At 39.4% G+C, this 24461-nt stretch overlaps 1 pseudogene; it reads left to right on the top strand.

Moving 5' to 3' along the window:
* The first annotated feature begins 22697 nt into the window (after positions 1–22697).
* Positions 22698–23054, top strand: LOC100403055 (small nuclear ribonucleoprotein Sm D2 pseudogene; annotated as a pseudogene).
* The last annotated feature ends 1407 nt before the right edge of the window (positions 23055–24461 follow it).

The raw sequence follows: 24461 nt of genomic DNA, 5'->3' as shown, positions 1-24461 counted from the left end.
CACCTATCAAACGTAGGTTAGGTCTTTTCACATAGTCCCACATTTCTTGGAGACTTTGTTCATTCCTTTTTGTGCTTTTTTCTCTGATCTTGGTTTCTCGTTTTATTTCATTGAGTTGGTCTTCGACTTCAGATATTCTTTCTTCTGCTTGGTCAATTCGGCTATTGAAACTTGCGTTTGCTTCGCTAAGTTCTCGTATTGTGTTTTTCAGCTCCTTTAATTCATTCATATTCCTCTCTAAGGTATCCATTCTTGTTATCATTTCCTCGAATCTTTTTTCAAATCTTTTTTCAAGGTTCTTAGTTTCTTTGCATTGATTTAATTCATGATCTTTTAGCTCACAAAAGTTTCTCATTATCCATCTTCTGAAGTCTAATTCCGTCATTTCGTCACAGTCATTCTCCGTCCAGCTTTGTTCCCTTGCTGGTGAGGAGTTTTGGTTCTTTCTAGGAGGCGATGTGTTCTGGTTTCGGGTGTTTTCCTCCTTTTTGCGCTGGTTTCTTCCCATCTTTGTGGATTTGTCCGCTGGTCGTCTGCGTAGTTGCTTACTTTTCGTTTGGGTCTCTGAGTGGACACCCAGAATGTTGATGATGAAGTATTTCTTGGTTGGTTTTTTTTCTACCAGTCTAGCCCCTTCGCTGTATGACTGTTGAGGTCTGCTCCAGACCCTGCTTGTCTGGGGTGCACCTCTAGTAGCCGTGGCACAGCGAGGGATGCTACCAGTTTCTTTTTCTGCTCTCTTTGTCCCAGGATGATGCCTGCCTAATGACAGTCGTTTGCGAATTCAACGCGGGCTCCAATCCTGCGTTGTTCTCACAGCGCCATCTTGAGTCCCCACCCCTACTTTCTTATTTTTTAGTCAGGCTAAAGTTCCTTCAATTTTATTTAATTTTCAACATTATTTTTGTTTCATTGATCTTTTGTAATTTTTAAAAATTTATTTCTTCTCTGATCTTTATTATTTCTTTTTTTCTTTTCCCCCCCTAATTTTGAATCTGGATTGCTTTTGATTTTCTATTTCTGTTTTAAAAAACTTTTATTTCCATAAGGTATTGGGGAACAGGTGGTTTTTGGTCACATGAGTAAGTTCTTTATTGGTGATTTGTGAGATTTTGGTGTATCCATCACCTGAGCAGTATACACTGCACACAATTTGTAGTATTTTATGTCTTACCCATTTTCCACCCTTTTCCGCTGAGTCCCCAAAATTCATTGTGTCTTTTTATTATTTTTTTCTTTTTTTGAGAGAGAGTCTTGCTCTGTTGCTCAGGCTGGAGTGCAGTGGTGCAATTTCAGCTAACTGCAACCCCTGACTTCTGGGTTCAAGCAATTCTTCTCCTTCAGCCTTCCAGATTTCTATATATATCCATATCTATATCATCTATATCTATATCTATATCTATCATCTATATCTATATTACATTTTCTTTATCCACTTATTCATTGATGGGCATTTGGGCTTGTTCCACGTTTTTGCAATTGAAAATTGTGCTGCTATAAACATGTGTGTGTCCAAGAATCTTTTTGTATGATGACTTCTTTTCCTCTGGGTAGATACCCAACAGTGGGATTGCTGGATCAAATGGTAGTTCTACTTTTAGTTCTTTAAGGAACCTCCACACAATTTTTTTCCATAGTGGCTGTACTAGTTTACATTATCACCAGCAGTGTAGAAGTGTTCCCTGATCACATCCATGCCAATATCTACTGTTTTTTGATTTTTTTATTATGGCCATTTTTAGAGAGGTAAGTTTGTATAACATTGTGGTTTTAATTTGCATCTCCCTGATCATTAGTGATGTTGGATATTTTTTATATGTTTGTTGGCCATTTGTATATTCTCTTTGGAGAATTATCTATCCATGTTCTTAGCTCACTTTATGATGGGATTTTTTTTTATTAGTGATTTGTTTAAGTTCATTGTAGATTCTGGATATTAGTCCCTTGATGTAATAAATTGTGAAGATTTTATCCCACTCTGTGGGTTGTCCGTTTGCTCTGCTGACTGTTCCTTTTGCCATGCAAAAGCTCTTTAGTTTAATTAAGTGCTAGCTATTTATCTTTGTTTTTATTATATTTGCTTTTGGGTGCTTGGTCATAAAATCCTTGCATAAGGCAATGTCTAGAAGTGTCTTTCAATGTTATTTTCTAGAATTTTTATAGTTTCAGGTCTTAGATTTTAAGACCTTGATCCATTGAGTTGAAAAGGGTGTTCTTTCCCCATTTTATGTTTTTGTTTGCTTTGTCAAAGATCAGTTGGTTGTAAGTATTTGGTTTTATTTCTGGGTTCTCTATTCTATTACATTGATCTATGTGCCTATTTTTATATCAGTACCATGCTCTTTTGTGACTATGGTATTATATTATAGTTTGAAATCAAGTAGTGTGATGCCTCCAGATTTTTTCCTTTTTGCTTAGTCTTGCTTTGGCTCTGTGGGCTCTTTTTTGTTTCCATGTGAAGTTTAGAATTGTTTTTCTTAATTTTGTGAAGAATGATGGTGGTATTGATGAGGATTGCATTGAATTTGTAGATTGCTTTTGGCAGTATGGCTATTTTCAAAATATTGATTTTACTAATCCATGAGAATGAGATGTGTTTCCATTTGTTTGTGTCATCTATGATTTGTTTCAGCAGTATTTTGTAGTTTTCCTTTTAGAGGTATTTCATCTCCTTGGTTGGGTATATTTCTAAATTTTTTTTGCAGCTATTTTAAAGGGGGTTGATTTCTTGATTTGAGTCTTAGTTTGGTGCTGTTGGTGTATAGAAGAGCTACTGACTGTGTACATTAATTTTGTATCCAGAAACTTTCCTGAATTCTTTGATCAGTTCTAGGAGCTTTCTGAAGGAGTCTTTAGTGTTTTCTAGGTAAACAATCACATCATCAGCAAACAGTGGCAGTTTGACTTCGTTTACCAATTTGAATGCCCTTCATTTTTTTCTCTTGTCTGATTGCTCTGGGTAGGACTTCCAGTACTCTGTTGCAGAGAGGCAGTGAGAGTGGGCATCCTTGTCTTGTTCCATTCTCGAAGGGAATACTTTCAACTTTTCCTTATTCAGTATTGTGTTGGCTGTGTGTTTTTCTTAGATGGCTTTTGTTACATTGACATATGTCCCTTTTCTTTGTGGTTTGGCAGAGGGTTTTAGTCATAAAGGCATTCTGAATATTGTCAAATGCTTTGTATTATTAGATTGTTGATTTGCCATTTTTCTTGTTTTTTGATGCAAACATTCATAGCTATAAAGTTACCTCTTAGTATTGCTTTTGCTGTATATCATAGGTTTTGGTATGTTGTGTTTCCTTTATCATTTGTTTCACTTTTTTTTTCAATTTTCTTCTTAATTTTTTCATTGACCTCCCCGACTGTTCAGGAACATATTGCTTAAGTTTCAGGTATTTTTTATGGTTTTCAAATTCCTCTTATTAATTTCTAGTTTTATTCCACTATGCTCAGAGAGAGTGCTAGCATTATTTATATTTTTTGAATGTTTTGTGACTTGTTTTGTGATCTAACATATAGCCTATCCTTTAGAATAATACATATGCAGAGGCAAATAATGTATATTCTATACCCATTGTATAAAATATTCTGTGAATATGTGTTAGATCCATTTGATCTATAGTACAGATTAAATCTCGTGATTCTTTGTTGATATTCTGTCTGAATAGCTGTCCAGTGCTGAAAGTGGGGTGTTGAATTTTCCAGCTATTATTGTATTGGGGCCTATCTGGCTTTATAGCTGTAATAATATTTCCTTTTTGTATCTTGATGGTCCAGTGTTGGATGCATATGTATATTTAAAATTGTTATGCTTTCTTGGTGAATTGACCCCTTTATCCTTGTATAGTGAACTTATCTTTCTCTTCTTAGAGTTTTTGTTTTAAAACCTATTTTTTCTGATATATGTATAATGTCTCCTGCTTTTTCTAACATGGACTATCTTTTTTCATCCAGTTATTTTTAGTATATGGGAGTCTTTATAGGTGAATTGTGTGTCTTATAAGCAACAAATCACTGCATCTTTTTATTTCATCTATTCAGCCAGTATATATGGAGTTCAGCTCATTTACATGCAATGCTATTGTTGGTAAGTAAGGAGTTATTCCTCACATTTTGTTATTTGTTTTCTGGTTGTTTTGTTTTCTTCTTTTCTTTCTTTTTTTGCTTCCTGTCTTTCTTTAGGAAAGATGATTTTCTCTGGTGATATAATTTAGGTTCTTGCTTTTCAGTTTTTGTGTCACCCTTGTATTTTTTTCTTGAGGTTGCCAAGAGGCTTGCAAATACTATTTTATAATGTATGATTTTAAACTGATAACAACTTAACACTGTTTGCATAAACAAACAAACAAGCAAAAGAAAAACTAGTAAAAAATCTACCTCTTAGCATGATCATCTTGCTTTCTACTTGTTGATTCTATTTAAATCTTATCATACTTTGTCTTGAAAAATTGTAGTTGTTATTTTTGAATGGTTTATTGTTTAGTCTTTCTGATTACAATAAGATACTCTACATACAACATTTACAGTGTTATAATATTCTGTGTTTTTCTGCACTTCCTATTACCAGTGAGTTTTGTATCTTCAGGTGATTTCTTATTGCTCATTAATATCCTTCTCTTTGTGGTTGAAGTACTCCCCTTAGCATTTCTTGTAGGACAGGTCTGATATTGATGAAATCCCTTAGCTTTTGTTTGACTGGAAAAGTCTTTATTTCTTTCATGTTTGAAAGATATTTTCAGCAGATATACTATTCTAGGGTAAAAGTTTTCTTCTTTCAGTACTTTAAATATGTTATGCCACTCTCTTGTTTCCTGTAAGGTTTCCACTGAAAAGTCTTCTCCCAGAAATATTGGAGCTCTATTGTATGTTATTTGTTTCTTTTGTCATGCTGCATTTAGTATCCTTTACCCTTGATCTTTGGAAGTTTTATTATTAAATGACTTAATGTAGTCTTCTTTGGGTTAAATCTCCTTGATGTCCTATATCTGTCTTGTACTTGCATATTGATATTTTTTTTCTAGGTTTGAGAAATTCTCTGTTATCCCTCTGAATAAACCTTCTAGCCCTATCTCTTTCTCTACCTCCTTTATAAGGCCAATAACTCTTTGATTTGCCCCTTTGAGACTGTTTTCTAGATCCTGTTAATGTGCCTCATTGTTTTGTATTCTTTTTTTTCCTCTTGTCTCCTCTGACTGTGTGTTTTCAAATACCTCTGTTTTCAAGCTCACCAATTCTTTCTTCTGTTTGATCCATTCTCCTATTAAGTAACTGTGATGCATTTTTCAGTATGCCTATTCAATTTTTCAGCTTCAGAGTTTCTGCTTGATTTTTTTTTTATGGAGTTTTGCTCTTTTTGCCCTGGCTGGAGTGCAATGGCGTGATCTTGTGTCCCTGCAACCTCTGCCTCCCAGGTTCAAGCAATTCTCCTGCCTCAGCCTCCTGTGTAGCTGGGGTTACAGACATGCACCACCATGCCCAGCTAATTTTTTTTTTTGTATTTTTAGTAGAGATAGGGTTTCTCCATATTGCTCAGGCTGGTCTCAAACTCCCAACCTCAGATGATTCACCCGCCTTGGCCTCCCAAAGTGCTGTGATTACAGGCATGAGCCACCACACCTGGTCTGCTTGATTCTTTTTAATTATTTCAATCTCTTTGCTAAATTATCACATAGAATTCTAAACTTCTTTTCTGTATTATGTTAAATTTTTTGGAATTTCCTCAAAATAGATATTTTGAATTCCGCCTGTAAAGTCAGATATCTTTATTTCCCAGGATTCATTGGTGGTGCCTTATTCAGTTCATTTGGTGAAGCCATGTTTTCCTGGATGGTGTTGCTGCTAGTAGATGTTCTTTAGCGTCTGGGAATTTAAGAGTTAGGTATTTACCGTAATCTTCACTGTCTGCGCTTGTGTATACTCATCCTACTTAGGAAAGCATTCCAGATATTCAAAAGATCTTGGATGTTGTAATCTAAACTATATCTGTTTTAGAGGGCACCCTCATCCCAGTAACACTGTGGTTCTTGCAGATTCTTAGAGGTACTCTTTTGATTATTATGGACAGGATTCAGGAGAAGTCTCTGGATTACCAGACAGAGACTCTTGTTCTCTTCCCTTGCTTTCCCCAAACAATTGGCATCTCTCTCTTTGTTCTGAGCCACCTAAACCTGTGGGTAGAGTGACACAAGCACACCTGTGGCCACCACTACCATTAAGACTGCACTGGTTCAGACCTGAAGCCAGCACAGCACCAAGTCTTGCCCAAGGTCTGCTGTAACCACTCTCTGCTTACCACCTATGTTTGCTCAAAGTCTTGGGTCTCTATGATCAGCAGCTTCCAAGGCTAGCTAGATCTGTATTCTTCCTTTTAGAGTGGTGAGTTTCCCAAGTTTATGAATGGGTCAGTTGGTGATGTCTGCAAGTCAGGGACTAGATTAAAAAATTTTAGAAGTATACCTGCTGCTCTATTGCACTATGGCTGCACTGACACTAAACCACTAGATGTGGTCCTTTCCACCCTTTCCTCCCCTTTCTGAAGGCAGAGGAACCTCACCCTCTGGCCACTACCATCATAGGCCTGAGGAAGGAGACCCAGGCATCTAGGATCACCTGCCACTGGACTTCCACACTACATTTCAATAGAAGAAAAGGCTGGCTGACTGGCGCCTCCTAAATCACCTTCCTATAAATAGCAGGCATGATGTGGGGGAATCTCTCTGGAAGACATTGTTTTTACTTAAGATCAACCCCCCACCCCACTCTTCCATCAACCAAGACCCTTTCACGTGTGATTTCTAAAACTGTAAACCCAAGACCCTTTCATATGTGATTTCTAAAACTGTAAACCCAAGACCCTTTCACTTATAATTTCTGAGGCTGTGAACCTAAGATTCTTTCATGTGTAATATCTAGAGTGTAAGCCTATACAAAGGCAGAGCTTCTCTTTGTTAGGCAAACTTTGTTCTTAGACAAACACCTTGCCTTGCTCCCAGGCCATAATAAAATACCTCTTCCTTCCTAGTTCGGTGTCCGATAGGTCTGCGGCCAATCCTACTTCAGGCCAATAAGGAATAATTCCAAGGGCTCTTCAGTCAGCTTGTGGTGAATGACGCCTTCCCTGGGACTGCCCCTTCAGGGTGGTAGGTTCCCCCCTGGCCCAGGGCAGGTCCAGAAATAGCATCCAAGAGCCAAGTTCTGGAATCAGGGATCCCAAGAGCCCTATGGGTGCTCTACAACCCTGTGGCCAAGCTGGTACCTGGGGTGAAAGAGAAAGTCTCTTACTTTTTCCTCTGCTTTTCACAAGCAGAAGGAGTCTCATCCCATAGCCAGCACAGGTGTGAATGTGCTGAGTCTCACCTAAAGTGAGCAATCTCAGGCTCTCACCCAAAGCCCTTGATGTAGTTCCTGGGTATGGCTGCTGGTTATTCAGGGCCCAAGAGCTCTTCAGTTTGGTGATGAGGAATGCTGCCAGGACTGGGTCTTTCCCTTTAAGACAGTGGTTTCCCTTCTGTCCCAGGGTGTGTCTAGTATTGTCCTGGAACTAGGGTTGGAACAGGGGCTCAAGGACTGTAACTGGTGCCCCATCCTGCTGTGGCTAAGCTGGCATCCAAGAGATAAGACAAAGTCCTCCTCACTCTACCCTCTCCTCCCCTCAGGCAGAAGGAAGGGTCTCCTGCAGAGCTGCAAGCTGTGCAGCCTGGACTTAGGGAATGAGTGATGCCTGAACTGTCTTAGCAGCCCCAGCTTGTGTCTCAATAGCTTGTGTGCCCCTCATTCCACTGTCTCCGCCCAGTTTAGCCCTAGGACTTACCCAGGGGTTGCAGTCCTTATGACCTAGACTGCCTTCTATGTTTATTTGGAGCCGCAGAGCTCCTGAGCCCACAGTGTGATGCTTGTGGAAGTTAGTTTGGGCCATCGGAATTGGGAATTTTTCTTTGGCTAGGGCTGACTTAAATGCTTCCTTTGTGGGCAGGCATCAGCTGAATTTGGTCCATTTCCCTTTCTGTTCTAAAAGGACAGCACTTATTTCAGTGCCTCACAATTACTGCACTTTCCCTTCCTTAGCACACTAGAATGCTCTTTGCACCTAGCTGTCACTGCTAGGGGGTTGAGGAGGGGTAGAGTTAGCAATTAAAAACTGTTTTTTTCTACCCTTTCAGTGCCTTTTTCAATGCTGTGAAGTTAAAATGGGATACTGAGAGTGCTTTCCTGATTTTTGGCTCTGATGAAGGTTTTCTTGTGTGTGTGTATAGATAGTTGTTAAATTGATGTCCTATGCAGTGGGGGTGGGTGACAACTTGTGAAGCCTTATATGATGCCATCTTGCTCTGCCTCTCCATCACTCAAAGTTTCGAAGGCTGTAAAGGAAGCTGGCATGTCACATGGAGAGAGTGGGAACAAACAAGAGAGAGAGAGAAAGAGAGAAAGAGAGAAGAGAGAAGTGCCGTAATTTTATTTTAAAACAATAGATCTTAAGTGAACTCGATAGCACCCATTACTCTGGGTAGAGCCAGGCCATTTATGAGTCATGCACCCCATGACCCAAACACCTTCCACCAGACCCCACCTCCAACATTGTGAGTCACATTTCAACATGATCTGGAGGGGACAAATATCTAAACCATATCATATCTAGAAGAAACTCCATGCTATGAAATTGCTGGATTCCCATTTTTCTGTGCGTGCCCAGAATAGGCATGTATCCCAAGATAAAAGTGGATAACAAATTTGGCATAAAAGAAATTTGTCCTGAGATAAAAGCAGATAACAAATTCTGCTTACCTTTTCAAAGTACTTTTTCCTCTGTAGTATTAGCACCTCAGTTTGTTTGCTTGTTTGTTTTTTTGCCTCAGCTGTTCTCTGTTGTTTTCAAATGAATGATTTTGTTCTAACTACCTTTTCTAGTCATTGTTTCTACAAGCACTAGATAATATGGTCTGCTGTGTGCTGCTGTGAATGTGACCTAGTATCTATTCCATTCTCCCTTTTTTTTAAAAGAGAATCTTTTGCCATAAATTACTTTTGCATATTTTTCAACTTTCTATAAATGGAATCAGAGAGCATGTACATTTTTGTACTTGGCTTCTTTTTTTTTTGAAAGAACGAAAGAGAAAGAGAAAGGGGGAGTGAGAAGAGGAGTCTTGCTCTATTTCCCAAGCTGGAATGAAATATAAAAATAGCTATGAAAAACCTCTTTTATGCTGATAATTGTGCTTAATAGTGGAGACAGAAAGGAATAAGGGAAGAAAATAACAAACAAACAGCCAACCAATATTTCATTTAAGTCTGTGAAATGCTATGCAAATGCTGAAGACTGATTTACTTCCAATTATGTGTTCACTTTCAAAATAGGTGTAATGTGATACTGAGAAAAATGTATGTTCTGTAGATCTGGGGTAAGAATTCTATAAATATTCACTGAGTTTACTTTTTCCAGGTCTGAGTTCAAATCATAGACATCCCTGTTAATTTTCTATCTCGTTGATCCTTCGAATATTAACAATGTGGTGTCAAAGTCTCCCACTATTATTGTGCGGGAGTCCAAGTCTCTTTATAAGTCATTAAGAACTTGTCTTATGTATCTGGGTGATACTACATTGGGTGCATATATATTTATGATCATTGACTCCTGTTGTTGTGTTGATCCTTTTACCATTATGTAATGTCCTTCTTTGTTTCTTTAAGTCTTTTCTACTATTAAAGTCTATTTTGTCAGAGACGAAAGTTACAAATCCTGCTTTTTTTTTTTTTTGCTCTCCATTTGATTGGTAAGTCTTCCACCAACCCTTTGTTTTGAGTCTTTGTGTGTCCTTGCTTATGAGATGGATCTGGATACAGTGAACCAATGGGTTTTGACTTTTTATTCAATTTGCCTGTCTGTGTCTTTGATTGGGGCATTTAATCCATTTAAACTTAGAATAAATATTGATATTTGTGAGTTTAATATTGTCATTTGATGCTCGCTGGCTATTTTGCCCTTTAGTTGATGTAGATTCTTAATTATGGAGATACTCTTTACCTTTTGGCAAGTTTTTGGGATGACTGATACTGGTTGTTCTTTTCTGTGTATAGTGCTTCTTTTATAAGTTCTTGTAAAGCAGGTCTGATGGTGATGAGATCTCTGAGTGCTTGCTTGTTCACAAAGAATTTTATTTTTCCTTCATTTATGAAGCTTAATTTGGCTGGATATGAGATTCTGGGTTGAAAATTCTTTTCTTTGAGGATATGGAATATTGACCCCCACTCTCTTCTAGTTTGTAGGGTTTCAGCTGAGAGATCTGCTGTGAGTCTGATAGGCTTCCCTTTATGGGTAATCTGACCTTTCTCTCTAGCTGCCCTTAGAATTTTCTCCTTTATTTTGACCCTGGTGAATCTAGCAATTATGTTTCTTGGGGTTGCTCTACTTGAGGAATATCTTTATGGTGTTCTTTGTATTACCTGGAGTTGAGTATTGTCCTGCATTACTAGGTTAGGAAAGTTTTCCTGAATAATATCATGAAGAATATTTTCCAGCTTGGATTCATTCTCTTTATGAAATTCAGGTACACCTATCAAACGTAAGTTAGGTCTTTTCACATAGTGCCATATTTCTTGGATACTTTGCTCATTCCTTTTTACTCTTTCTTCTCTAATCTTGTCTTCTCATTTTATTTCATTAAGTTGGTCTTCCACCTCTGATATCCTTTCTTCTGCTTGATCAATTTGACTGTTAAAACCTGTGCATACTTCACAAAGTCCTCGTATTGTACTCTTCAGTTCCATTAATTCACTTATATTCCTCTCTAGATTGTCTATTCTCAGGATTTCGTCAAACCTTTTTCCCAAGGTTCTTAGTTTCTTTACATTGGGCAAGAACATGTTTTTTAACTAACAGAAGTTTCTTATTATCCACCTTCTGAAGCCTAATTCTGTTATTGGAATGCACTCATTCTCCATCAGATCTTGTTCCCTTGTTGGTGAGGAACTGTGATCCCCTGTGGAGGGAGATGCATTCTGATTTGGGGTATTCTCAGCCTTTTACACTGGTTTCTTCCCATCATTGTAAATTTATCTACCTGTCATCTTTGTAATTACCGACTTTAAATTACATCTCTGAGTGGACGTCCAACTTGTTATTCCCAGCTCCAGAGTCTGAGCAACCCACTGCACTGGCTAAAACAGCAGCATTAAGATTCGTGGTGCTTTTCTGCCCAGGAATCTCTGGTCTGGCTTCCTTCTTGAGTCCTTTTTTCAATCAGCTGAATAGGTGACTCTGCCTTCCTGGAGCTCCAAACGTTGACCAAAAGGGGACCCAGTCCCATTTACTCTTCACCAAGAACTGCTGTGTTGGGGGGCTGGCAAAACCACCACGCCGGCCACAAGAGTCGCACTGGTGACCCGTGGGACTCCTCCACTGGGAATCTCCTGGTCCATGAGCAACAAAAATTCATCTGAAAGTGTGGCATCCTCTCGTTCTCTGCACTTTTACTGGGAGCTACAATCCTGAGCTGCTAGTAATCAGACATCTTGTATCTCTCTCCATTCTCCTTTTTTCCCACACATTTTCTTTACTCCTAGCTTTCACTTTCTCATATTCTATTCCCTCTTCTAACTAGATTACTTGGCCTGTCATGGCCCTTTGAATTGCTCTACACTATGACCTTTCATCCTTAGTTCCTGCTGCTGACTGCTTTATTCTCTTAATAAGGTTTGGATATTTGTACCCTCCAAGTCTCATGTTGAAATGTGACTCCTAATGTTGAAGGTGACATCTGATGGGAGATATTTTAGTCATGGGGTGGATTCCTCATAAAAGTCTTGGTACACTCCTTAGAATAATGAGTGGTAATGAGTTCACACAAGATCTGGTTGTTTTAAAGATTATGTCACCTCTCTCCTGTCTGTCTTTCTTGCTCCCTCGCTTGTCATGTAATACAGCATTTCTCCCTTTTCAACTCAAATTCCTGTGAGAGAGCTTGATTATCTTAGATTATCTTATAATTCCAGACTACATCATTAATGAGTTGTCACTGGTTGGTCTATGTTTGGATTGTCTTCCCTTATCTAAGTGTTTCCTTTTGTCCTATTAGTTGTGACTGAAGTTGGAGGGGGCCCTTCTTGTAGTTCAAAGCATGGAAGCCTAATGATGCCCCTTATTAAGGCTTTCAGCAAGGCAGTTTTCCTTAGAAAGTCTATATTTGTGAGAGACATTATAATTGGTATGTCCAGGACAGAGTCTTAGCCTACCTACTCCAAGTTCATACCCAGAGAAAGGGAAACACAATAGCTTTTGAAATATCCTAATACCCAAACTAGAAGGAATCTACCTTGTCAAAAAGAGGACTTGTTGAGGGATGTTGACAGGTGCATGTTGGCTAAGCTGGAAATGGGAGAAGGACTAGGGACTGGGATGCCTTCTGTTGCTCTGAACTTTCATATCACTAGTCTGTATCAAATACTGAAATCTAATCAACAGACTTGGAAGGGGGTAGGGGAGATCAAGTGATTATGAATTACTCATTAATTCAACAAATATATACTAAGTACCCACTATGTTTCATGTGCTGGGAAACAGTTGTGAATGAAGCAGACAGAAATTCTTACTATTATGGATTTTACATTCTATTAGGAGAATGAGAATGGTGGCAATTATAGACTACATACTGTGTGCTTTATACAGTTCTAAGGATTAGCACATATTAATTCACTTAAGTCTCACATGGGGTAGCTACTAGTATTATCATCATAATCATCATACCTATTTAGGAGTTGAAAAAACTAGTAAGCAATATGGTTAGGATTGAAACTCAAGCATGCTGGGTGTAAATGCTATGCTTCAACTCTAGGGCTTGACTGATTGAATCACAAACTGTGGTAGCTGTGCTCTGAAGTTTCATAACTCCTCTGTGTGATGGAGAGGTAAATTAACATATATTCATTCAGTCATTCATCATTTGCCAAATCGTTTGTAAGCCCCATTTTTTTGGTCCTTACAACTCTGTAAAGAGTATACCATAATAATTCCAATTTTATAAACTCAGAAATGAAGGTTTACAAAGACAAAGGATTTGGCCCAAGCTTACATACCTACTAAGTAAAAAAGCTTCAATTTGAGGCAAAGTCCTATTAGTCAAATATTTTCACTAAATGCTATTGCCTTCTACAGCTGAGTAGAAAAATGTTGTCTGACAGAAATTGGCAATTGAAGTTGTCTTTCAGGATTGAATTGTAGCGTGGAAAAAGGCTCAGAAATTGGCTGAGGTATCAGCAGAAGAAATGGTAAAGGAACATGTACTTACTACTACAATAGGAATAAGAATAGAATGCATTGTGGAGTGGTTTTACTTCATGAATATGTATTAATATGCTAAGTTGTGATTTCTGGCCAAAGATATGGGTATCTTTTGGCCTGTTGCTCTGTGCACATGTAGACAGGCAGGACACAACATATTTTGAATTACATTGACTACCATCAGCCACCACTTCCTTGTTTGAATTCCCTTTCTCTTCCTTGTCACAAGCCCTAAGGACTTAGCTTGCTTTTCTCTCTTTCAGGCTTCCCCTACTACTATGTCTTTCAAGATACTTCTCTCCCAGAATTGGGAGTGAGATGACCCTTCTCATTCTTTCTTGCTTTCTTCAAGAGAAACTTTTTGTGCTGGTTTTACTGTTATTCAGTGTGTGTGTATGTGTGAGTGTGTGTGTGTGTGTGTGTGTGTGTGTAGAACGGAGGTTGTTTGGAAACAGGGAGTCAGAATGAGAGAACACCATAGGACAAAGAAAAAAGGGACACTGCAAGAAAACCAGAAAGGAATTATGAAAAGAGGGCAAAAGGAATCTAATTATCTTGTGTATACCTGGGTCCTTGTTTCACACTCGCTGACTCCTATTGTGGTGTGAAGTGCACAGATTCAGAATATATTTTAAGATGCAGTTGACAGAACTTACTAATGGATATGGCAGTAAAGGAAAAGGAGAAATCAAGAACGACTCTAAGGCTTTAGGCATTAGAGCAACTGGGTGGTATGTTTCATGTTGAGTTTGGATTTCTCTCTAAAGACAATGGGGGATTCTGAGAATGTTTAGGGAGAGAAGTGACATGGTTAAATTGTTGTTATATAAAGATTACTACAGTAGGTGAAGAATAGATTTCAGAAGTAAGCGATGCCAAGAGCTCTTGTTTGCCATTTAGAATAGGCAATTCGAAGGGGCTAGAAGATATATTATGAAAGTCTGAATTAAGACGGTGGCTATAGAAACAGGGAGAAAGGGATAGATGAGAGATCTAGGCGAGTGAAAATCAGAGAATTTATCCGCTAACAAAATGATATTGTTAGGCAAGGCAGAAATAGATTTGTGTCTCAGCTCCACCACTTACCAGTTGTGTGATCACTCTGAGCTTTAATTTTCTTACTGTAAAGCAAAAATGTGATACCTCAATGTGTTCTTGTAATAACTGAGTCAATCTATGAACTTTTAATAGTGTCACCTCTACCCCGAGCCATGAATCTATCACATATCAGGCCCTCATAAATGACTGTCCAATATGAGGGAGGGTGTTACAGAAAACATATTATCAGCTCAGTATCTATGAAATGCATGACACAAGAGCAGGAGAGGTCATAGGCTTAGGATGATTTGTTAATGACCACAGACTGACCCTCAAATATCTTTCTCGCCAGGCTTTCCAATTATTGCTTGACTGGGCTACTCAGACTAAAATTCCCACCTATTAAATTTATCCTTTGGATAAACCAACCACAAATGTGTTCATTTTTCTGAAACCATCTGCTGTTCCCTGATGAAAATGTGTTAGGATTGGATTGGCCCTCAAAAACTATCTGAATACGTAGTTAAAAATGTTTTTAGTGGTTATATCTTTGGTTCAAATGTAGTTTTACTTATAACCTCTTTATTCAACAGATAAACAAATAGCTGCTCTGGTTGAAGTAAAGTGTGCTGACTCCAGAGATCTGTAGACCACAGCTAGAAAACAACTTAAAGGCTTTTTGTTGTTGTTGATGAATCCCCCTTCCCTATCTGTCATATGAGGAAAGTAAGATCCAGAAAGGTTAAGTGGCATAGCTAAGGTCATAGATCAAGAAAGTCAGAAGTATCTATCTGTCTATCCATCTATCATGTATCTATCTATCTATCTATCTATCTATCTAATCTATCATCTATCTATCATTGTAATATGAAGAAAGTAAGATCCATAAAGGTTGAGTGACATAGGTAAAGTCATAGATTTAGAAGTTGGCATAGTCAATTTTACTCATTTTCTCCTTCACCATTTGTCCATTCCTCATTAATGTAAAGCTTAGCTTAAACCTCAGTTTAGCTAACTGCCTCTTTGAGCCACAGAGTGCAGGGATCTACCACTGGGAAATTTACTTTTAGAAGTTGGAAAAATGTGGCCATGGTACTGAGTAGAAAGCTAACGATAAGATCTTAGCATCTGTTCTATTTTTGGAGAATGGTCTCAATAAGTCAAGGACCTCTATTCAGGAAAAGGATATGTCAACATGCTCCTGGTATGATTAGAATAAATGGAAGAGAAAGGAGTAGAGAGAGAAAAATGAAGGAATAAAGAAGAGAAGAAAAATGAGGAAAGGAGAATAGGAAGGACGGGAGGTGAGGAGATGTCAGGGAAGGGAAAGAAATGGAATAGGGATGAGAAAAGGAGAAATGAGAAGAGAACAGAGGAGAGCCTACACAGAAGACCCTAAAATCCTAATCTCAGTCAACCTGTGAGGTCCAAGAGGGAAATACATGCAGAGGGAATAGTTTGAGAAAATGAAAGGCCTGATGACCTAATCTTATTGTTGAACTCTAGTCCTACTGCGCTAGGCTAAATGTGACAGAGCCAAGAGGACTCTGTTTTTTCCCTGGACTAGGCAGGTCTAAGTAGCCTCCTTCCCCATAGTCCTGCTGCTAGTTCCCAACTTGGCTTTCTGAAAGAATAGGAATAAGCAACTGGTTACCAAAGTAAAAGAGTACATGTTTCCTTGAAGAAGAAGCTGTAAAGCTAGAACAGCCAGACTTGAAGGGGATTTCAAGCAACGTTTTGCAATTGCTGATATGCAAATTCTCCCTAAAGTGATGGGAGCTATTATAACTTTCCTGTATTTTCAGATCCATGGAGGCAATGGAAAGTCCCTAGTTTAATAGAGAAATCAAATCCTTGGATGACAAAATAACAGTTAGCCATAACACCTATTACATCTGGAGTGAAAATTACCTTTGTATTGGTGGAAAGAAAAGACACAATAGCATGAATTATTTGGGACTCATGTAAAAGACAAGTTGAAGGGGACCAGGTGCAGTGGCTCACACCTGTAATCCCAGCAATTTTGGAGGCCAAGGCAGAGATATAACTTGAGGCCAGGGGTTTGAGACCAGCCTGAGCAACATGGTGAAACACAGTCCCTACTTAAAAAAAAATTACCTGGGCTTAGTGGCACATGTCTGTGGTCCCAGCTACTCAGGAGGCTGAGGCATGAGAATCACTTGAACCTGAGAGGTGGTGGTTGCAGTGAGCCAAAATCATGCTACTGCACTCCAGCCTGAGAAACAGAGCAAGACTCAAAACAAAAAAACGAACAAGAGTTTAAGGGAATCACAACGGTTGGGGTTTCCAAGAAGTAAAGTTACAGGAAGTAAAGTTTATAAAATTTTCTAAAAATTGTAGCCAAATACCTCTGGAATTAACATTCAACCTGATATGAATTCCTGTCCAAAGTGGACAATATCTGGATATAGAAGCTCTTAAAATTACATGATGCAAAGGCCCAGGACCACATGAACATGTGGTATAGTTTGAATGTGTCCCTGCAAAACCTGTATTGAAAACTTAATTCACAGTGCAACAATGTTGGGAGGTGGGACCTAATGGGAGGTAATTAGGCCACAAGGACTCTGTTCTTATGAATTAACTAATGTTATCCCAGGAGTGTATTTATTATCACAAGTGAGTCCATTATAAAAAAACAAGTTTACTCCCTTTTTCTCTCTCTCTCTTTTCTCTTCCACTATGAGATGATGCAGCAAGAGGGCCCTTGCAAGATGCTGGTCCCTTGATCTTGTAATTCCCAGTATTCAGAAATGTGAATCACTAAATTTATGTTCATTATAAATTACCCAGTCTATGGTATTCTGTTATAGCAGCAAAAAATAGATAAAGACAACATGTTTCCAGGATATTTCCAGCACTATACAGGGGAGATCAAACACTAACTGGCCTACTCTCATACATAGCCCGGGTATTGTGTGGTATTTGCCATTTTGTCAATTAAAAAGAAACACCTGGGAGGGCCTTTAAAAAAGAGAGCCCAGATAGCCAAGACAATCCCAAGCAAAAAGAACAAAGCAGGAGGCATTACACTACCTGACTTCAAATGATACTACAAGTCTACAGTAATCAAAACAGCATGATACTGGTACCAAAACAGAGATATAGACCAATGGAACAGAGCAGAGGCATTGGAGGCAACACAACATATGTACAACCATCTGATCTTTGAAAAACCTGACAAAAACAAGCAATGGGGAAAGGATTCCCTGTTTAATAAATGTTATTGGGGAAACTGGCTAGCAGTGTGAAGAAAGCAGAAACTGGACTTTTTCCTGACACCTTCCACTAAAACTAACTCCAGATGGATTAAAAACTTAAACATAAGACCTAAAACCATAAAAACCCCAGAAGAAAACCTAAGTAAAACCATCCAAGACATAGGCATAGGCAAGGACTTCATGACCAAAATACCAAAAGCATTGGCAACAAAAGCCAAAATAGACAAATGGGTTCTAATTAAACTCCAGAGCTCCGGTACAGCAAAAGCAACAGTCATTGGAGTGAACAGGCAACAAATAGAATGGGAAAAAATTTTTGCGATCTGCCCATCTGAAAAGGGCTAATATCCAGAATACACAAAAACTAAAACAGATTTACAAGAAAAAAATAAATCCTTTAAAAAGTGGGCAAAGGATATGAACAGACACTTTTCAAAAGAAGACATATATGAGGTCAATAAACATTTGAAAAAATGTTCATCATCACTGATCATTAAAGAAATGCAAATCAAAACTACATTGAGATACCATCTCATGCCAGTTAGAATGGCCATCCTTAAAAAATCTGGAGTCAATAGACACTGGAGAGGATGTGGAGAAATAGGAATACTTTTACCCTATTGGTGGGAGTGTAAACTAGTTCAACCATTGTGGAAGACAGTGTGGTGCTTCGTCAAGGACTTAGAAACAGAAATTCCATTTGACCTAGCAATCCCATTACTGAGTATATAGCCAAAGGACTATAAATCGTTCTACTATAAGGACACATGCACACGAATGTTCATTGAAGCACTGTTTACAATAGCAAAGACCTGGAACCAACCCAAATGCCCATCGATGATAGACTGGACAGGGAAAATGTGATGCATATACACCATGGAATATTATGCAGCCATCAAAAACGATGAGTTGGTGTCCTTTGTAGGGACATGGATGAACCTGCAGAACATTTCTCAGCAAACTGACACAAGAACAGAAAATCAAACACCATATTTTCTCACTCACAGGCGGGTGTTGAACAATGAGAACACATGAACACAGAGAGGGGAACATCACACACTGGGGTCTGTTGGGGGAGCTAGGGGAGGGACAGGGGTGATGGGGAGTTTGGGGAGAGATAACATGGGGAGAGATGCCAGATATAGGTGATGGGGAGATGGAGGCTGCAAACCATTTTGCCATGTATGTACCCATGCAGCAATCCTGCATGATCTGCACATGTACTCCAGAACCTAAAGTACAATTAAAACAGAAAAAGAAAGGAAAATAATTCTTTACAAAAATCTGTTTTGGGGAGCCTGTTAAAAACTCTGTGTTGGGGCTTAAGAATCTGCATTATAACAAGCATCTTGGGTGAAACACTTTTGTAGGAAAAAGAGTTTGAGAATGGAAAGCAAATATGAATCCCAGTTCTGTTTTCAAAATAACTTCTCTGAGCTCCAGTTTTCTCATCTATAAAGTGAAAATAATTATACCTGCCTTTTCTACCGCACAGAGCTAATAAGAGGATACCATGAGATAAAGGAAGTAAAAGCCACTTTACTGATACTGCTAGCATGAAATGATGATGATGATGATAATGATGACAATGATGATGACAGTGGAGAAAGATAATTTAATAGACCTTTAACATAATTTGTGTAGTCTCAGTTGATGAGTGGATAGTTGTCAGTAGTGAGAACCTAGGTTTCAGACAGGTCATATCATCAAGGCTCTATCTGGCTGGGGTGGGGTATAGAACAGTGGGGAGCAGCTCTGGATCAGGGGCATGACAAGACAAATCAGGGATCAGTCTGAGCAGAGTCTCAGATTCACAAGAAAAGGACTAAAAGCTCGAAACCAATGCAATAAGGAAGACTAATCTCACACTTCAATCTGCTGTTGAATTGAAATTTTTAACCCAGTTCAGGACTGAGCAAGGTAGGCAGAAAGCATTTATCATTTCAGTTAGAAGTGGCTAGGAAGGGCAAAAGATAATAGCTATTAGGATTTGATGAATATTCTTCTTCAAAGCATGTGCTCTCCTTTCCATGACTGTTCACTCAGGGACTTTTGATCTTGATTTGCTTTCCTAAATGTGTTTCCCTTCTGAGAAGAGGATAAGCTGACGTGAGTTATCACTCTGCTCAGGAGTGGTATTGCTTACTGAAAATTAATAAATGACAGTTTATAAATTAGTCTCTGGTGGTTCAGTGAATATAAATCAATTCTTCAGAACAGTTCACCCCCAGGGCAGCTGAGACAATGATGTTTATGAATCTATAAAGCTTAAAGGCAAGCTCTCAGGATGGATGGGTTATGCAAAGGGAAAGTAATTAAGTGGCAGTTTAGCCATGGCTTGACTACCTTACTGTACTCAGTGGCAGGCATTGTCCCAGAAGGTCTCAAGAAGACATTTGAGAAATTCAAGACAGAAACATAATGAAAATTTTGCCTCAAAATTTATTTTAATAACAATGGTATATATTCCTCTTTGTGAATATTGTTTGAAAATTTTTGTGAGATCATAGACATAAAGAAAAAAACAACTGACATCGGGGCTTACTTGAGGATGAAGGGAGGGAGAAGGGAGGGGATAAAGAAAACTGCATATAAGGTACTATGCTTATTACCTGGGTGACAAAATAATCTGTACACTAAACTCCTGTGACATGCAATTTACCTATATAACAAACCTGCACATGTACTCTGAACCTAAAGTAAAATTAAGAAAAATTAAAGAGGCCAGGCATGGTGGTTCACGCCTGTAATCCCAGCACTTTGGGAGGCCGAGGCGAGTGGATCATGAGGTCAAGAGATTGAGACCATCCAGGTCAACATGATGAAACCCCGTCTCTACTAAAAATACAAAAAATTAGCTGGGCCTGGTGGAGCATGCCTGTAATCCCAGCTACTCAGGAGGCTGAGGCAGGAGAATTGCCTGAACCCAGGAGGCAGAGGTTGCGGTGAGCCGAGATCATGCCATTGCACTCCAGCCTGGGTAACAAGAGCAAAATTCTGTCTCAAAAAAAAAAGAAAAAAAAAAGAGAAAGAAAAATTAAAGAAAGAATATTGAGTAAATTGTGTCATGGAAAAAAGAATGGTTTTGAGGGCAGTGCCATGTAATAAATACATGACCTTAAGTGTAGGCTTCTTTTATAATAATCCACTTCTAATTTATGCAGTACTACTTTCCATATTGATACCTTTTGTATCTGTCCCCAATCAAATATCATGTTAAATTGTCATTGCCCTGCGTTGGAGGAGAGGCCTGGTTGGAGGTGATTGGATCATGGGAGCAGAGTTTCTTCTCAGTGCTGCTGTCATAATATGGAGTGAGAACTCATGAGAACTAGTTGTTTAAAAGTGTGTAGCACCTCTCCTCTCTTTCCTCCTGCTCCAGCCATGTAAGATGCACCTGCTTTCCCTTTGCCTTCCACCATGATTTTAAATTTCCTGAGGCTTCCACTGACATAATTCCATACAGCCTGTGAAACTGTGATCCAATTAAACCTCCTTTTTAAATTACCCAGTCTCAGGTATTTCTTTATAGCAATGCAAGAATAGACTAATACAGAAAATTGGTATCAAGGAGTGGTGCATTGCTGTAAAGTGGCCTGAAAACATGGAAGCAGCTTTGTAACTGGGTAATAGTCAGAGATTGAAACAGTTTGGAGGACTCAGAAAAAGATGGGAAGGTGAGAGAAAGTTTGGAACTTTCTAGAGACTTGTTGAATCATTGTGACAAGAATGCTGACAATGATATTGACAGTGAAGTCCAGGCTTAAGAGATCACAGATGGAAATTAGGAGCTTATGGGAACTGAGGAAAAGGTCACTCTTACTATACTTTAGCAAAGAGCCTGGTTGGATTGGGTTCCTGCCCTAGGGATATGTGGAACTTTGAACTGAGAAGGATGATTTAGGGTTCTGGTGGAAGAAATTTCTAAGCAGCAAAGCATTCAAGATGTGGCCTGGCTGCTTCTAACAGCATTATCTCATATGTGTGAGCAAATGAGGGAAGCAAAGCATGAGAGTTTGGAAAATTTGCAGCTCAGCCATGTGGTAGAACAGAAAGACCCAATTTCACATTTTCAGAGGATGAATTCAATACGAGTGCAAAAATTTGCCTAAGTAATGAGGAGTCAATTGCTAATTGACAGGAGTCAGTTGCAAGACAATAAATTGGAAGACAGCCTCAGAGGCATTTCAGAGACCTCAGCACAGCAGCCCCTCTAATCACAGGCCTGGAAGCATAGGAGGGAAGAATATTTTCTTTGGCTAGGTCCAGGGCTCTGCTGCTCTGTGCAGCCTTGGGACACAGTGCCCTGCATCCCAGCTGTTCCAGCTCAAGTTGTGGCTAAAAGGTGCAAAGGTACAGTTCAGGCTGCTGCTTCAGAGGGGGAAATCCATAAGCCTTGGTGGCTTCCATGTGGTGTTAAGCCTGCAGGTACACAGAGTGCAAAACATGAGGCTTGGAAGCCTCCACCTAGATTTCAGAAGATGTATGGAAATGCCTGGATGTCCAGGCAAAAGTCTGTTACAGGGATGGATACTTCATGAAGAACCTCTACTAGGGCAGTGTCGAGGGGAAATGTAAGATTGGAGTTTCCACACATAGTCCCCACTGGGGCAGTGGCTAGTGAAGCCATGAGAAGAGGGCCACCATCCTTCAGATCCTGAAATGGTACATCCACTGACAGCTTGCACTATGCACCTGGAAAAGCTGCAGGCACTCACTGCTGGCCTGTGAAAGCAGCCACAGAGGCTGTATCCTGCAATGCCTGAGGAGCAGAGCTATTTAAGGCCTTGGGAGACCACCCCTTGCACCAGTATGCCCTGGATGTGAGATACGGAGTCAAAGGAGATTATTTTGGAGCTTTAAAACTTAATGACTCCCCTGCTGGTTTTGAACTTGCATGGGGCCTGTGCCTTCTTTCTTTTGGCCAGTGTCTTCTTTTTAAGATTTATCCAATGTATTTATCTAATACCTATACCTCCATTGTATCTTGGAAATAATGAACTTGTTTTTAATTTTATAGGCTCATAGGTGGGAGGGCTTAGCCTTGTCTCAGATGAAACTTTAGATTTTTGAGTTAATGCTTGAATGAGTTAAGAATTTGAGTAATGCAGAGGAAACAGGAGTGAACTGAGAGCTTAGCAACCAACATGAGCTTCCTCAACAAGCCCAAGAGTGAGATGACCCCAGAGAAGCTGCAGAAGCAAGAAGAGGAGGAATTTAACACAGGTCCACTCTCTGTGCTCACTCAGTCTGTCAAGAACAACACCCAAGTGCTCATCAACTGCTGCAACAATAAGAAACTCCTGGGCCGCATGAAGGCCTTTGATAGGCACTGAAACATGATGCTGGAGAACGTGAAGGAGATGTGGACTGAGGTACCCAAGAGCGGCAAGGGCAAGAAGAAGTCCAAGCCAGTCAACAAAGACCGATACATCTCCAAGATGTTCCTGTGTGGGGACTCAGTCATCGTGGTCCTGCGGAACCCACTTATCATAGGCAAGTAGGAGCCACCTATCCCTGTCAGTCATCAGAACTCACTCCCCTGTCCTACAGAGACCACTGCCACTGATGTTGAGAATAATAAAGTTCTGTATTTTTTTTAATGAAAAAAAAAAGAATTTGTGGGACTATTGTGAAGGCATGATTGTATTTTGTAATGTGAGAAGGACATGAGATTTGGGAGGGGCGGGATGGAATAATATGGCTTGGATCTCTATCCCCACTCAAATCTCCTGTTGAATTGTCATCCTCAATGTTGGAGGTGAAGCATGGTGCAAGATGATTGGATCATGGGGGCAGATTTTCCCTTGGTGTTGCTCTCATGATAGTGAGTGAGTGCTCACTACATCTAGTTGCTTAAAAGTGTGTAGCACCTCCTCCCTTCTCTCTTCCTCCTACTCCAACTATATAAGATATATTTGCTTTCTCTTCACCTTCTGCCATGATTGTGAGTTTCCTGAGGTCTCCCTAGCCATGCTTCCTGTACACCCTGTGAGCCAATTTAATCTCTTTTCTTTATAAATTACTCAGTCTCAGCTATTTCTTCATAGCAGTGCAAGAACGAACTAATACATGTATGGAGGAATAAATTTCTAACTAATAAATCTTCCTGAAATAACAATAAACTGAGCAAAATGTAATAAAACAACTTCCAAAGTCTCTGGGGGCCAAACAAAAGAAGTGATATTTTGGTCAGGTATGGTAGCTCACACCTATAATCCTAGCTACTTGGGAGGCTGAGATAAGAGGATCACTTGAGACCAGGAGTTTGAGACCAGCCTGGGCAACAAAATGAGACCCTGTCTTTATAAAAATTTTAAAAATTAGCTGGGTATGGTGGTGTGCACCTGTATTCCCAGGTATGTGGAGGCTGAGGTGAGAGGATTGCTTGAGCTTAGGAGGTTGAGGCTGCAGTGAGCTATGATCATGCCATGGCACTCCAGCCTGGGTGACAGAGTGAGACACTGTCTCTAAAAGTAAGTTATAGTTTGTAGGAGAATCTGGACTTGGAAGAATTGACCAACATGGGGTAAATTTTCCATGTTTATTACTTTTCCCTGGGGAAGCCACAATTGTGGCACAGCATGGGATAGAGAGAATTCTGATCAAAGGTCTACTGTCTTTCTGAATAGAAGGGCTAGAGAAAGGAGCTCAGGGTAATGAGGGCTATAGAGACTGAGGGGAGGGGACCCAAAAAGAAGAGATACAGAAAAGGCAAACCCTACATTCTGTGTAAAAGCTCTGCCGAGTCACTGGCTAAGCTATGCATGTGTGGAATAGTTGAAAACAACCTGAACTGAGATATGAGCTACCTCCCACCGCAGGTATGACAGAACTTAAAATCTGAGCCTAGCTGACTTAATTGGCTGCTGAAACAAAAGCATCAACACTTTTAGAGAAGTCAGAGTTTC

Source organism: Callithrix jacchus, chromosome X (assembly GCF_049354715.1).
Source record: "Callithrix jacchus isolate 240 chromosome X, calJac240_pri, whole genome shotgun sequence".
Lineage (NCBI taxonomy): Eukaryota > Metazoa > Chordata > Mammalia > Primates > Cebidae > Callithrix > Callithrix jacchus.
This window is presented reverse-complemented; position numbering and strand designations above follow the sequence as displayed.